General features: G+C 37.2%; 1 protein-coding gene across 4 annotated transcripts in view; it reads right to left on the bottom strand.

The window, feature by feature from the left end:
* Positions 1 to 14,090, bottom strand: part of ctnna2 (catenin (cadherin-associated protein), alpha 2) — a 314,859-nt gene that overhangs the window by 169,716 nt on the left and 131,053 nt on the right. The window lies entirely within an intron of this gene.

Raw genomic sequence — 14,090 nt, 5'->3', positions numbered from 1 at the left:
TGATGGCCAATCTCCGCACACGCACACGACCCCTCATTACCATACTAATACAGAAGGAGATGCTAATTATATCTGCTATTTTCCATAGAAATTGGTAACACAAGCAGATATTGAACTACTGGTTAAGCGCGTTCATCAGTGGCCTAACTATAGACGGTGCAGTCGGTGCAACGCACTAGGGCTCAGAGCCGGCCAGGGGCCCATGCAAAAATAAAAATAAAAATTTCTTTTTTTTCTTCAAAAATAATTCAAATATTTTTTTCTTTTTTCAAAAACAATGTTGCGGTCCCAATGGCATTGACCGGTTCACGCAGTCTTCAAAGTAACCAAGCAACCTAAATGAATTTGTAATTTGTCTGTCCAATGACCTTGCTCCCTTGCATCCAGGGCCGGTCCTTAGCATTGGCGTAATAGATGTTCGCCTAGGGCGCCAGATCTGGGGGGGCGCTGCGCTGGCAGCTCTGGGAGGGGGAAAAACATTGTTGACCGTTGGTGTTCATCCTAATTTTCGGCCTTGATGTAACAACATTAATAATTTAGTAAAGGTAACACCCTTTTCACCCCGGTTACACTTTTCGCCCGCAGCTCACAGCCAAAGTGCGAGTGAGCGTGGGAGCGAGGTACCGGCGCTGTTGTTACTAGCACCTGGTGCTAGCTGCGCTAACGGATATAAGAAGATGTTTCTAGAACAAAGGTGGAGGGGAGCTCTCTCCTGACAGACTGAGAGGCTGATAACTACAGCTCAGTGAGGTAAAGGACTCAGTTCACTTTAGTCTAAGTTATCTCAGTGGGTCTTAAACATTTTGATCACAATGTATGTAAACACATGTTTCCAAGGCACTCCTTTATAATTATTGGGATAAACAGGTTTGAAATAATTCCAATAGGCCTACTATAGGAGAGTAAACCAACAATATCATTTAAAACTGGAGAAAGAAAAATGTGCGTTACTAAATAAATGTTAACTAGGTAAAATAAGATATGGTGCAAAACAATATTTGCACCGGGGCAATCACAACCTTGTTACGCCACTGGCGTCATATGCATACACCTAGTAATTGAAAATACCATGATGTCCTCCAGTATGTTGCCAAAAAATACAGACAACCCCTATCTAAACCCTGAGAGTCCCTATTGTTTCACTATAGGGTCCTTTAGCTGTCATCACATGGCTGAGGTTTGGTTTTTCCTGACCAATTATAACTTTATAATTTGGCAGGTCAGCTGATTTGAATAGAGCTATTACCCCAAGGGCAACTGTATTTGCAGTAAAAGTAATTTGTAATTAAAACGGGAATGTTTCCGTCGGAAATGGTCTGCAGTATTATTACATTGAGATTTATTTCTGTAAATTCAGCCGAGCCACATTTCATACATTTACTGTAATAGTCAAACTGCAGATTATTGGAATACAACAAGTGAATGATATACCATACTGACATCAAATCAACTAGCCTTCAAAACCACTTTACAATACCACTGCAATATCAATCACTTCCTTTAACTGAAGCCGGATGGAATTCATTTTATGGCACCACACATTTCAATGTTATACAAAGGTTTTCAAATCAATTTACAACAGCGTTGTATCACTGTTCAAAGAATTCACAAACAGACAGCTATGCAGAAAATGCACATTGACTTGCATATAGAAGAAGGACCGAATTGAAAGTAATCATGATGCACAGCAGAACATAAGGAGAGAGTAGACGAAATGGAGGATTACGATGAAATGCAAAATTGAGCTAAAAATATTACCATTGTTGGTAAATAGCCATTTCTAAATGTAATTTAAATATTTTGACTGCTCCCTTCTGCTACTATTAATGCAAACACATGGAAACCTGATATCAAATCTGGATACATCCTAAACCACCATAAACAAAATATGGGAATCTATATCATTCTGGTACAATATTAACACACTAATGCCTGTATACTTCCCCCACTAGATATCCCAGTGCTTCTAGAGTCATGGTTGGGAGATCAGAGAGTTGGAATCACAGTGAGAAAGAAAACTATTCAGATGAGGGCATGAGAAAGCTAGGGTGTGAATTCTGGAGGACCAGGTTTCCATCTCTTGTTTGCTTTGATTTTTGGCTGAGTCCCATTGATTGAGCATTGTAATCCAGGTCAGAGCCCTGAACTGACAGCCACAGAAGCTACCCAAGCAATGAGCCAGCCAGGTTGAAATTGATCCTAGTGGTCTCCTGAATCAAATAGTGTCCATATCCTCTGTGCCATGCAGCATGCTGATACAATCTTGTGTTTGACCCTAGTGCAAAAAGGGACCGTGAAAGAAGGAAGGGAAGAAAGGAAGAAAGACTATAGCTTGATGTTTTGTCTTGGACCCGCAAGAAACAAAGCTAATGTTAGCTAATTTGTGAATAAATGACAGCTGGTACAGCTGCTTGATTGGTGTTATATAACTGCTTTACCAGAACAACTCTCAAGCATCACAAATCACTTTGCTGACCAACACAATTTCATAATAACAAACCTCCAGGTCACACTTACAGAGAACAACAGAAGATTTGAGATTTGAGATGAGTCATATAGTATGCTACATTAGTTTAACCTTGCATAATTAACATATCATTGTGAATGGATATTACCCTACTCAGGATAAAAAAAAACATAATTTAACTAAAAGCCCACAAAATAACTCGCAATCAGAGACAGCTGAGACAGACATCCATGGAGTTTAAAAGCTAGTTGGAATCTTACTTACGTATCCTGCTAGACACACGTGACAGCAAATTAGAACTGTGTGAAATAAGAGCATAAATGAACAAAAACATTTCTGCAAAAATATATATCACTGCACATTATATTCCAAGAAAATGTGAGCAGGTATATTCTGAAAAAGAGAATAGTTCACTCTCAAAAAGGAACAGGACAAGTAAAGATGTTATACTAAGCTCAGAAAGTTATATGGAAATGCAGAGTTTGATGTCAATTATCAGTGGGTTTGGGAGTGTTATCCCTCTTTTCATATTACAGGGTAATTTGTTGAAATGTACATATAAAGCATCTCTTCATGTAATGGAGCTTTTGAAAACGTGGATATCAGGAGCAGCCGCCACTGATGTCTTAATGGACCACAGGGGCCTTTACTTAGGGAGCTTACTGACGTTTCATCCCTTCTTCTTTATACTTTAATATCAGACAGAATAACACTTTTAACCCAAACATAAAACCACAAAGCACCACTGGCTATGTTTATGTTATCTTCTCAGTACACATTAAACCATTAGGCATTACAGACCATGTTCAAACAAAAATTGAGGAAAAGACCGGTACTCATAAAACAAGGTCTAATGTTGCTTCCAAAATAAGGCATCATTACTTATTTACCCAGGCAGTGTCAGAATGGACAGCAATAACCTCTTCAATAATCACAAATTTGATTCCCTGATAAAAAATAAAAGATATTTAGTGTATATGAATGCCTATCAATTAATTACGGTACTTATGAATGCCCTACGTATTCCGTAATTGCAGAATTTTCAAAGGACCACAATTCTGCATTCCAAAATAATATGCACTCTAGAGACAGTAAATTGCTGGGCATGGTGTTCGTGCTCTCATCTAGAATGATGCCAGAGACGACACATCTTTAATGAGAGCAACAATGTGCTTGGTGTGGGAGAGCATACTGGCAGACTCCTCCTGGGGCCTCGTCGTTCTTTTTCTTGGCTGCAACCTTGCTCTTAAGTAAAAATGTATAAATCAAATTGCTTTATTTTAACTTTGTGAGAATACAGATTATGCAGGATCTAACGGCTTTCACTCGCTTTGTGATCTCCATCCATGTCATTGTATTGGGAGGTTCAAAAGTAGTATTTTGTCTGTAACATTGGTTGCAAATGAAAATATGAGCAGTATGCATGGTTTGAATCTGAACACTTATTTTTTAAATCGCAAATGTGTGGAAGACTTGGGATGGAAACCTGTTTTACTGGACTGTTTTCACTTGTCACAGACGGGATGGTATCACTATATCAACAACATATAGTACGTGGGCAATAAGGAAATTATGGTTAGGTTGAAACGGCACTAGATTCCTAAGAACTGTAGAACAAATATGCATACAGTGCGAAGAAACCCACACATGAGCATAGGCTGTTTCAAGAACAGGTTTACAAGTTATCTATACTTTAAGTGTAAAAACAGAGACAACAATTGAAAACCCAAGTTTCTAATTCTAGCTGGTTGATACTTGTATTGGATGCCAATTTGACCTTGCCTCCCAATATCACACACATGACTCTACCATAGGAGCATAGATCCCTTAACTGATCACATGTTACAGTTGCCTTAAAAACTTGTGTAACTTTGCAACTGAAAAAAAATGATTATGGAGCTGACTAATAACTGTTAACGCATTAGTTATTTCAAACTGTTACTTACATGTAAATCGTTTGACAATACGATGACATGCTTACAACTAAGGAGCAAATCAATACACTGTAATCTGTCTATGTGTAGGCTTTTGTTCTGGCTCAGGAGAAGGTCACTTTTAACAGGGCCATATACACCATGACAACCGAGTAATCCCATCAGTGTGCATCAGCCTGCAGGGTGTATCTGCAGGCTTCTCAGCGCTGGAACACTCCACATTGATTGCTGTCCATGAGCAAATCCTGGTGTCACAGCAAGTAGAACAGCGTGATATGACCTTTGTGGTTTGAGGGGCAAAAACAGAACCCCAAAACGATCAATGTTAACAAAACTGTGTTCATTGTACTTTTAAACTGCTGATATATTGTTGTCGTCTTCATCAAGATAGCTTTTCCCATCTTTATTTATGATTCCCTTCAGGCCAAAACATACCTTAAGGATAACTGTAAGCAGTATGTCATTTCAAATGCATGTGCTCATCATGTTTTGTATATGTTTTGGTTGAGTAATCACTTTACTATTCATCTATTCTCGCCTTAAGTACAAGTTAAGCTAACTCGTGGGCTGCCTGTAGTAAGAGACTGCAAACAGGATTTAATGACATGAAGGAGACATGCTATGCATTTGGTACATGTCAGAAGAGGACATCAATTATTATTTTGCTCATACAGAAATCCTATGCATTCATATTTTAGAGCAAACAAATGACAGAGAACTCTTTCAAATAAGAAAGAAAGCATACTTATAGTTCTTTCTTGTCATGCCCTGCAAAGTTAATTCAAATTCAAATGAGGCCTTTCAACTCAGTAAATTAAACTGCAGTATTTAATAAACAAACTCATCAGCATGCACCCAAAGTGTGTATATGTAGCATCCAATAATTAAATATGACGTTCCCTCATCTATACGCTTGAGTGGTCTTGTCTTAATTGCAATGAACACAAGCGTGAAGTCAAGGAGAGGAAAGAAAAATGTGTGACAGTTGTGTTGATTTTCGGTAAATAAACATATAAAGGTGATCTCTGTGACATTATCGCTAAGGCAACATTAAAGGAACATCAACACCTTTTCTGTCTTTCTTCTTCATAATGCAAGGACAACACAGTAAAAGCAGATAAAAGCATAGCTGTGACATAAAAGATCAGAAAAAGTGAAATAATCTTAGATGTGCACTGGTGCCAGACTATGTTTACACAAAGTTTGAGACTCTGTATATTGTACTATATCTGATATTTGAGAACCTTAATAATCATGTGGTTAAAACATTAGAAATGAGGCTCATCAAACCTGAAATGTGACTGAGCTACTTATTGTAATAGAATGCAAACTGGATTTTTGATGTTGACGTTTTGCATGTATAGTCAGTGGCCTGACAATATGTAGACCTGCAACATGTAATAATGTACTGCTACCAATGAAATACATCATATAAAGATGGTGACAATGTGGTGTTAATTTACTGCAAATCAGATTGTTTGAGGACACAGTTCAATCCCCCGACCTCATATAGTCATATAAAGCTATTCATCATATGATATTTGGACAGTGTAAAAAGCAAAGAACACATTCATGCTGTTTCATGCAGTGGCCACTATTCATATTTGGTAAAGGAAAACTATTATGCATCCCCTTTAAAACCCCCACTGCAAAGCCAAATTACCAAAAAGATAACCATGGAACATCACTACCTGATTCCTAAGTGCACCGTCAACTATCTCAGCTAAGCACCTGCTACCTCAAAGGTGGATGGGAACAGATGTCCTGCATATTCCTGACACACTTGATATACTTTATGTAAGCCATCTCTGCATCAAGTTGGTTTTAACCAGTGTTGTTAGGTTGCACATGGCTTGCAGGGAAGAGTTAAAAATACAAAGCAGCTCTCATTTTAAAAGAAGGCCAAGGGATAAAAGTGCCTCCATCACAGTGTAACTTAAAGTCAGGTGGAGTAACCTATTCATCTTCGCTCTCACTGACGAATCCCCAGATTTGCGGCAGCAACAGGCATAACCATTATTCTTCTTTCATGCTCTGGCTAACGTGATGTATTACTGAGGCAAGGGCCAGTAACTGAGCCCAGTGTGTTTCATTAAGAATGAAAGATGTTTTATTTTGTTCTGTGAATTATGGTAAAGATATAATTCTGGGAACAATTATATGTAGGGAACATCATGTTGTTTCACCCAAATAGTTCCACAGGCATGACTGTATAGCGAGAGTGCGTTCACATAAAATAAGTATCACATCGAACAATGTCAACTTCATTGGATGGATACATGTTAAATGTATCTAAATGATATGTTAGATTATATATGATTTGTGCATTATTCAGGGGAAGTCTTTACTGGATGAGAATGTGATTCCTGATGAAACTGTGTGCATGTTCCAACTATCCAAATGTTTCAATATTTCTCCTCACATGTTTAATGTTTTACTCTAGTTTTGGCTTTGCTTCCCGTTTGTTCAGCAGCTTTTCTGTAGATAAAATGTTTCTTCTTCTTTTATTTTGTCATTTTTATAAATAAGCACAGTTTGGACACTGCTTTCTCCCTCAATAGCCACATATTATTGGTTGGTTATACCTTTATCAGCTTCTTTGAACCTAACTCACAGAGGTTTTGGAGGTGTTATGTATTCAACACTTACAGAGTAGACACTTACCAATTACAGGGCGTGATGATTTAAAAACAATATTCTGCAAATGGAGAATATACACAATGTGTCTCTTGTCCGATGCTGTAAAAAAGGTTTAGTTGATGAAATGAATGGCATTTCTAGCATGTGCTGTTATGTGTTAGTGGCAATAAGAGCAGCACATATGAAAAGCTGTCTTTCTAGCAAGATGCTGACCAACAGCTGGAACGTATTGTTCATCATGGATTGAATAACATGCCAGACTATTCAGTTATCAGAAAACCTCCCCACAGATCCGATCCGACAGTTTGCCATGGAATATCAAACAATACCAAAAAACGTTTGGACCAAGAAAAAAAAGATTTGTGATACTCTGTTGACAGAACCACATTAATGTATCTGATCTGAGAACACCTGTCATATCATATCATATCATACACATACGCATGGAGAGTGATAAAGGGGCTTGAGGGTGTTAATGATAATGGCTTCATATCAAAAAGGGCTGAAAAACCATACAAGCTAAGAGTGCTGAATCCAGATTAACTTTTACATTATCATGAGATACAACCACAGTGGTTATTGATTTAGCATATTATTAAAACACTTGAATGTCAAATATATACATATATGTATCCTTTGTGTTATGTGTTTTTATCCCTTGGAAATATAACCAAAAAACAGGAGTCAAACTATAACTGTGTCAACTTAGTAAGATAACACTTAAACGTCCCAGATAGAAGGTGTGGGCTTAGAGAGAACGTTCAAGGTACAAAACAAATACAAATAAATGCATTCTCAAATATTCTCTGTCGTGTTCAACAGGGGCAAGAAAAAGCTTTAAAAAAAACTATTCTGGTCCTAACCCATTTGATTTACTATGACATTAAAAATGGCTGTCTAAAATAACCAGTAAGTCAATCAGCACACTGAAAACATAATACACACCTTAGATTCACAGTAGTGCATAAATGAGGTGAGATGCAGAATGTATTTATTTACAGAAATATTATTTTGTATGAACCGGCTTTCAGAGGCTGATTAAATCAATGTGAGTACAATTTTCCCAATGTCCCCTTAAGAAACAAGCCACCCTACTGCAGAGCAAAGATAGCAGCTACACAGTTATGCTAATAACAGTCAAGATGCATTGAGCCAAGCATCGGACTTGACGTGATGTTCAGACTGTTTAAATCCGGACCTCAGAAGGACGACCAATATAGATTAGTATTGTTTGTGTTAACACCAGATTGTTCTATTTTGGGAAATATCTGGCAATTTCCCTTTCAATCAATATACAACAACATTTATTTTTACTCTGTTGGATAACGTAATCTAAGGCACTGAGATTGACACGCTACTTTTGTATCCTGCAAGCTTTGTAGAGACCTTTTTCAATATTTGTAATTGATACCAAGAAAGTACCAACATATTCAAATGTAGACATAACATGGCCAAAAAGGACCAAATATCCATAGCAGCCTAAGAGGATATATAAAATTGGAATTTAAGGCTTTGCTTTGATAGCAGCTTCTTTGAGAATTGTCTAAAAACCATGTCAGGGAAAAGAAGAAACGAGCTCGTTCGACCTTTACCATTCATCAATCACAGTATGTGAGTCTCGGGCTCAGCTTCCTTACAAGTTGATCCACTTCCTTTGTCTGTCTTCTAACAAGGTGCAAAAGTGTAGATGTAACTTGTAAAATTCTACCTTTTTTGAGCCCATCGTATTTTAGGTGAAGAAGAAGGAATCCCCCACAGGGACAAGCAACTATATCAATAAAATGTTCCTGTAAGTGAGGGGCCACAGCTGCTCTTTATAATTTTAAGAGGTGTGGAACATATTTTTAATTACAGATCACTTCCAGAGGAAACCATGTGTGGCAGAAAATGCTCCCTTGAAAGCCTTGTAAATAACTAAAGGCAAGTTATCTAATTAAACAAGAAGTGGCTCTCATGCAATAAGCATGATGCCCTCTTATATCCCTCAGCCTTTTAAGAGAAAGTGTGCCTTGAAGTTAGAAGCATTTTCAAAAAATGTGCTTTGAAAACTGTGGAAACATGGACATGTATTAATAAATGCCCACTTAAAGCTCAACAAAAGTCAGCAAAACCCTCGGGTCATTTGCAAAGCACTTGGCTTTTAAGTTTCAGTTAAATTATAGATGGTGCAAAAAGGTGTTCACAGCCAGAATCAGAGTAAACTGATAGACCCAATATGGATCACAGTGTCTACTCAGACAATCCACCCACACCTTTTCTTTTGCATTACAGTTCATTGCATACAAAAAGGTGTATTTTATGTATGCAAAGCCCAGAGTGCAAAACTGACATTACAGATGTTCTGGAAGTCTGCTTTTGAGTCACTGCAATGAAAGACAGACGCTCAGTATTGACCTACTTTATAGTATTAGGATTGCTGGGAAAAAAACAGATGGGTATACAAGAAAAAACATCTCAGTGATGTAAGGATAAAACTGACCTCATTCATAAAAGATTGACACAAAACATTTGACATGACTCATCGATAATTATTAGAAATGTGTGTAAGGTCAGGGTTATTTTGTGCAAAATGAATATGACATTACAAAGCATAACACATAACTAAGTACATTAACGTGTAAACGATGCAATTATTTCCGCGTGGACATACCTTTACTAAAACCTAATAAAATCTATGACACATAATGACATTTAAAGCAAAATGTTGACTGAAGGTGCGGTTTCATATAAATGAGGATCCTAATTTGCTTACAGATACAGTATTCTCCACCCATCATTACAGAAAAGAATAATCATAATGAGACTCAAAAATGCAAATATCCCTATTGCTTATTAAAAAAAAAATGTAAGCTTCTAGCAATTGCCCATAGATTGTGCCCATCCTGTTATTGTCCGCAGAACAAGAGGAGAGACATTGAGGCATTGACTGCAGAGGAATAGACGGACAGACGGACAGGCGGATAGATATAGCAGAAAGATAAGATTTTATCGATAGAGAGATGATTTGTCTGTTGTTTAGAAGACAAAATGCAGTGTGCTGTAGGGAACAATGGCATCTGGTTCACTGCACAGCTTGTGTGAAACTCTGAAACGCATATCATTGAAATGTATATTGTTCATCTTTTTATGTTATTGCACCTATTACGGACATCTGATAGAAAACTCTGGGCATGGCAGAGCCCATTGTGTGAAGAAGAGTGCTCTCATTTTTGTTTCACGGCTCTGCGTTCATGCTGACTCTGAAAAATACAAAATGTACTGTGGTGCCTTTTTTTAAGAGAGGAATTAAGGTAGAAGGTTGAAGAGGTTGCTCTTGTGAATTATGGTGCAGACCTTGACCAAGACTCATTGCTGACATGGTCCCAGTGTTTGCACCTCTATTACTTTTACTGCGTGGTCATCATCGGAATATGCTCGTTAAATAAATAATTAACTTGTTTGCGGCACATAAAAAACAAAAACAAAAACTTCAGTCCCACAATTTGTTTTGATATATTTTGTGGAAGGGAAGGAACATTGTGCATAAGCCTGCTATTCTGGGCAACATCAAATATATTGAAGTTAGAAGGACTGCATTGAATATGCTAGCATTTAGCATAATAAACCAATTTGGTATTAACTGACTTTGCAGAGGGAGGGCTTTGGCTGAATGGCCAGCCTGCTCAGATGGGCCATTAGAGACAATGAGGACTCCATTCAGTTTTACTCATCTATTAAACATTGCAAATCAAAAACACAAAGACTATAGTTGAATCTATTTTTATAATCCTCAAATTCAGCAGCAGAGTGACTGGCTGTCAGTGGGCAAAAAAGGGCAGAAATTCCAGACAATGGATGCAGTACATTGACAAAAGGTGATTTTAATTAGAATATGGCTCAAAGCAATGAGCACCTTTGAATGAGTTATTATGGCATAATGTTTATTAATGTGTTTGTATTGTGTCTCAAACAGCACATCATGCACAATGATTGTTATGTCAAACAGAGACAGACAGCTGGAAGCCTCTTGAGACCATATGCTTCCTCCACAGCACAGACTAGTGGAGAGGAGATGAGGGTTATACTCAAAAAGGTGAATGTACAAACTGTAGAATAAAGCAAGTGCAAATCTATTTAAACAACTAAATAATAGATGCGAAAAGAACAGCCATCTTATAACACACATACTCTATGCAAGATGCACTGATGGCTTAATAGTTATATTGTATAGTAATGTGTCAACATGAACACACATAGGGTTGTGTCCTCCAGTTTTGGATGCACGTATCCATATGAATTCATTCTCAGATTTGGATGATTTGATGTTTAAGTCCTTTTTGAATGGTGCAGTGTTCCATCACACTTACCCAGAGAGCGATGCTGAATCAGGCATTCTGCCAGTGTTAGCACTGAACCAGATGACTGACTCCTATCTAATGGAAGCATTCCTTTCAAAACAAACTCAATATGCACCCTTCCTCTGGGATCCCCTCCATACAAAAAAGAAAAGAAATAGCTGGCTAAAATCTGAAGGGGTAGCATTCAGGGTCCCCTTCGATTGAATCTAAAGTCTGATAGACTCTGGCAGGCTGTATATTTCTTTACTTTAGACTTGGCCCAAGCATGGCCGATTGATATCCACTGAATATAATACTGGCAGGAAACGCTATTCTGAATCCCTGTAAGGATTGTGATGGAGTGTCTAAACAACAAGTAACCAAATGAGATTCATGACAACCTCAGATTCACCAATTCACAGCCCTGACTCCGAAATGATCTTTCATGAGAATAATATGAAATGGAATAACTGTCAACCCACTGACTATACTTCATCTACATCAGTTTGTCCAAACTGCCTGTTGTCTAATGCTTATTTTCAACAGAGTCATTTAACAACACTTAGTTGCCTATTTGGTGCATAGTTTTACACTCTCACCCTAACTCTGACTTCATCCAAACTTTTAAATCCACTTTATATTCTAAATGTGACTAGCGTACTGCAATAAAACATTGTCATCCAGCAAAAACATTGAAGTTAATAAACAAGCACATTCAGACACAATGTAACTGTACTCTGGAGTCATCTTGCATTCACTGCTGAATTCAAATGTATTAAAATAATCATAATCCAGTTAAAAATAACCCAAAATGATTCAACTGCACCTACTGTATTAGCAGATATGAATGTGTATGATGATCAACCTAATGCTGATAACCACTCCCGGAAAACAAAGTGGGGTACTATACTTCTGAGCAAGATTAACGCCTACCTGTGCACACACCTCAGCTCAAACAGTATGTGGCTGTAACTTTGTAACCCTGTATTACAAAAAACAGTAATAATTGTCAATACACTTTCCTACTTGTGGACCGTGATTACAGTATATGTACATTTAAAAATAAATACATGGTATTATAGAATGAAAGTAGAGTATACACATTTTATATGTATCATTGAAGTAGCCACAAACATTAAATAGCAACCAATAATTTGGTTTATGTACCAGTGAATCATTTTTGTATTATACACCTCTATTTTGTAAGCTGAAAAATAGAAATATAATCATCCTGAGGAAAATATTACATTTAAAATGATTAGTTTTCCTTCCTTTGTCAAACCTAAATTACAAATGGCAGCTGTGACCAAGCACCAAGCATGCCATTGAAATGGTACAAGGTCTGAAATGTACTTATCAAACAGCAAAGCATTGATCGTAAAAGCCTGAGTGCTGCACTTTCCATGTAAAAATATCATCAACATCAGCTGTTTTGTTCATACAAAAACTTGTTAATCCTCGGTGCTTTTTTTGTAATACTGTTGGTCTCACAACAGATAACTCTCCAGTGCACATATTATAGTTTAAATAGTCGTACAGGCTAGTTGCTTCGTTTGGTAATGGCGGTTGGCTCTCATAAATGTCAGCTGTAGAATCCCTATGTAATTCCACTTTAGGCCTGCAGCTGCATTGGGATCAGATTGGTAAGCCAAAACCAACATGTAAAAAGTGTAATTAGCTGGTCGCTAAAGGTAATAAAGCTGCTAACAACAGATTAACCATCTTTAAAATGTTTCGCACCAATTGCAAATGTTGTTCTATGTGAAACATAATGGCAAATATGATCATGTGTTTGCCAATGTTTAAAATAAAACACAAAGTAGCATTCCCAAACTACAGCTTGTATGCTTAACTATTAGCTTGTACTTTTATTGCAGAATGCAGCCTACATGTACAGGGCAGTAGCGAGGGATCTACAGTATAGGGAACCTCGCTGTAAGAGGACCAATTGGTTTGTTTTGACCAATGGGTGTATCTCTTTAGACTTAGTTAAAAGGAATTATTCAAGATCCTCCAACATTCAAAATAAAAGTAGCAGTTTTTCAGACGGCTCTTTAAATATTATGTAATCCCGTCTGACTCACTATTAAATTATATATATGTTATTATGTAATAAACTACTGTTAGTGTAAAAGGGCATAACTGCAAGTAGCAGTAACTGAATATGTTTCAATACATACTCACTTTGCCAACAAAACATAATGTAATGACGAATCATTTCAAAAATAAAATATAAACAATCCCCATGTTAATAGTGACTTTTTGTCCCTCTTTATTTTGTATGTTGTGTGCAGCTCAAAAATATATCAAAAGAAAACCCTATGCATCTCTTAGGATTGCCAAAGATGATGAGCTCAGCTGGGAGACAGAGGCCTTGAGTTGTCTTAAAAAAAATGACGCTTTGACTCTTGAAGATGTAAGGCTTTTATATTTAAAAGGCTACTACATTTCTCGATTCTCCCTGAATAATTCTTCAAAAACAAAAAAATAACTTATTTGAAATATCCCAACTTCTGCCTGCTGTAAGAAGTTAACAGCATTCGGGTCATTTGGGTTAAGTCTCCCATGTGTAGAAATGTATTGAGATTACAGCATCTTTCAAATGAATCTGAAGGCAAAAGTTTTTGTAGAAAATGAGACACTCCCAGTGGAAATTGCTGCAGTATGTGAGTTGCTTCCAGCAAGTGGAATCAACATCTCTGAGAGATGAATTAAGATTGAAGAAACTATGTA

Source organism: Notothenia rossii, assembly GCF_949606895.1.
Source record: "Notothenia rossii genome assembly, chromosome: 1".
In the NCBI taxonomy this organism is placed as follows: Eukaryota; Metazoa; Chordata; class Actinopteri; order Perciformes; family Nototheniidae; genus Notothenia; species Notothenia rossii.
This window is presented reverse-complemented; position numbering and strand designations above follow the sequence as displayed.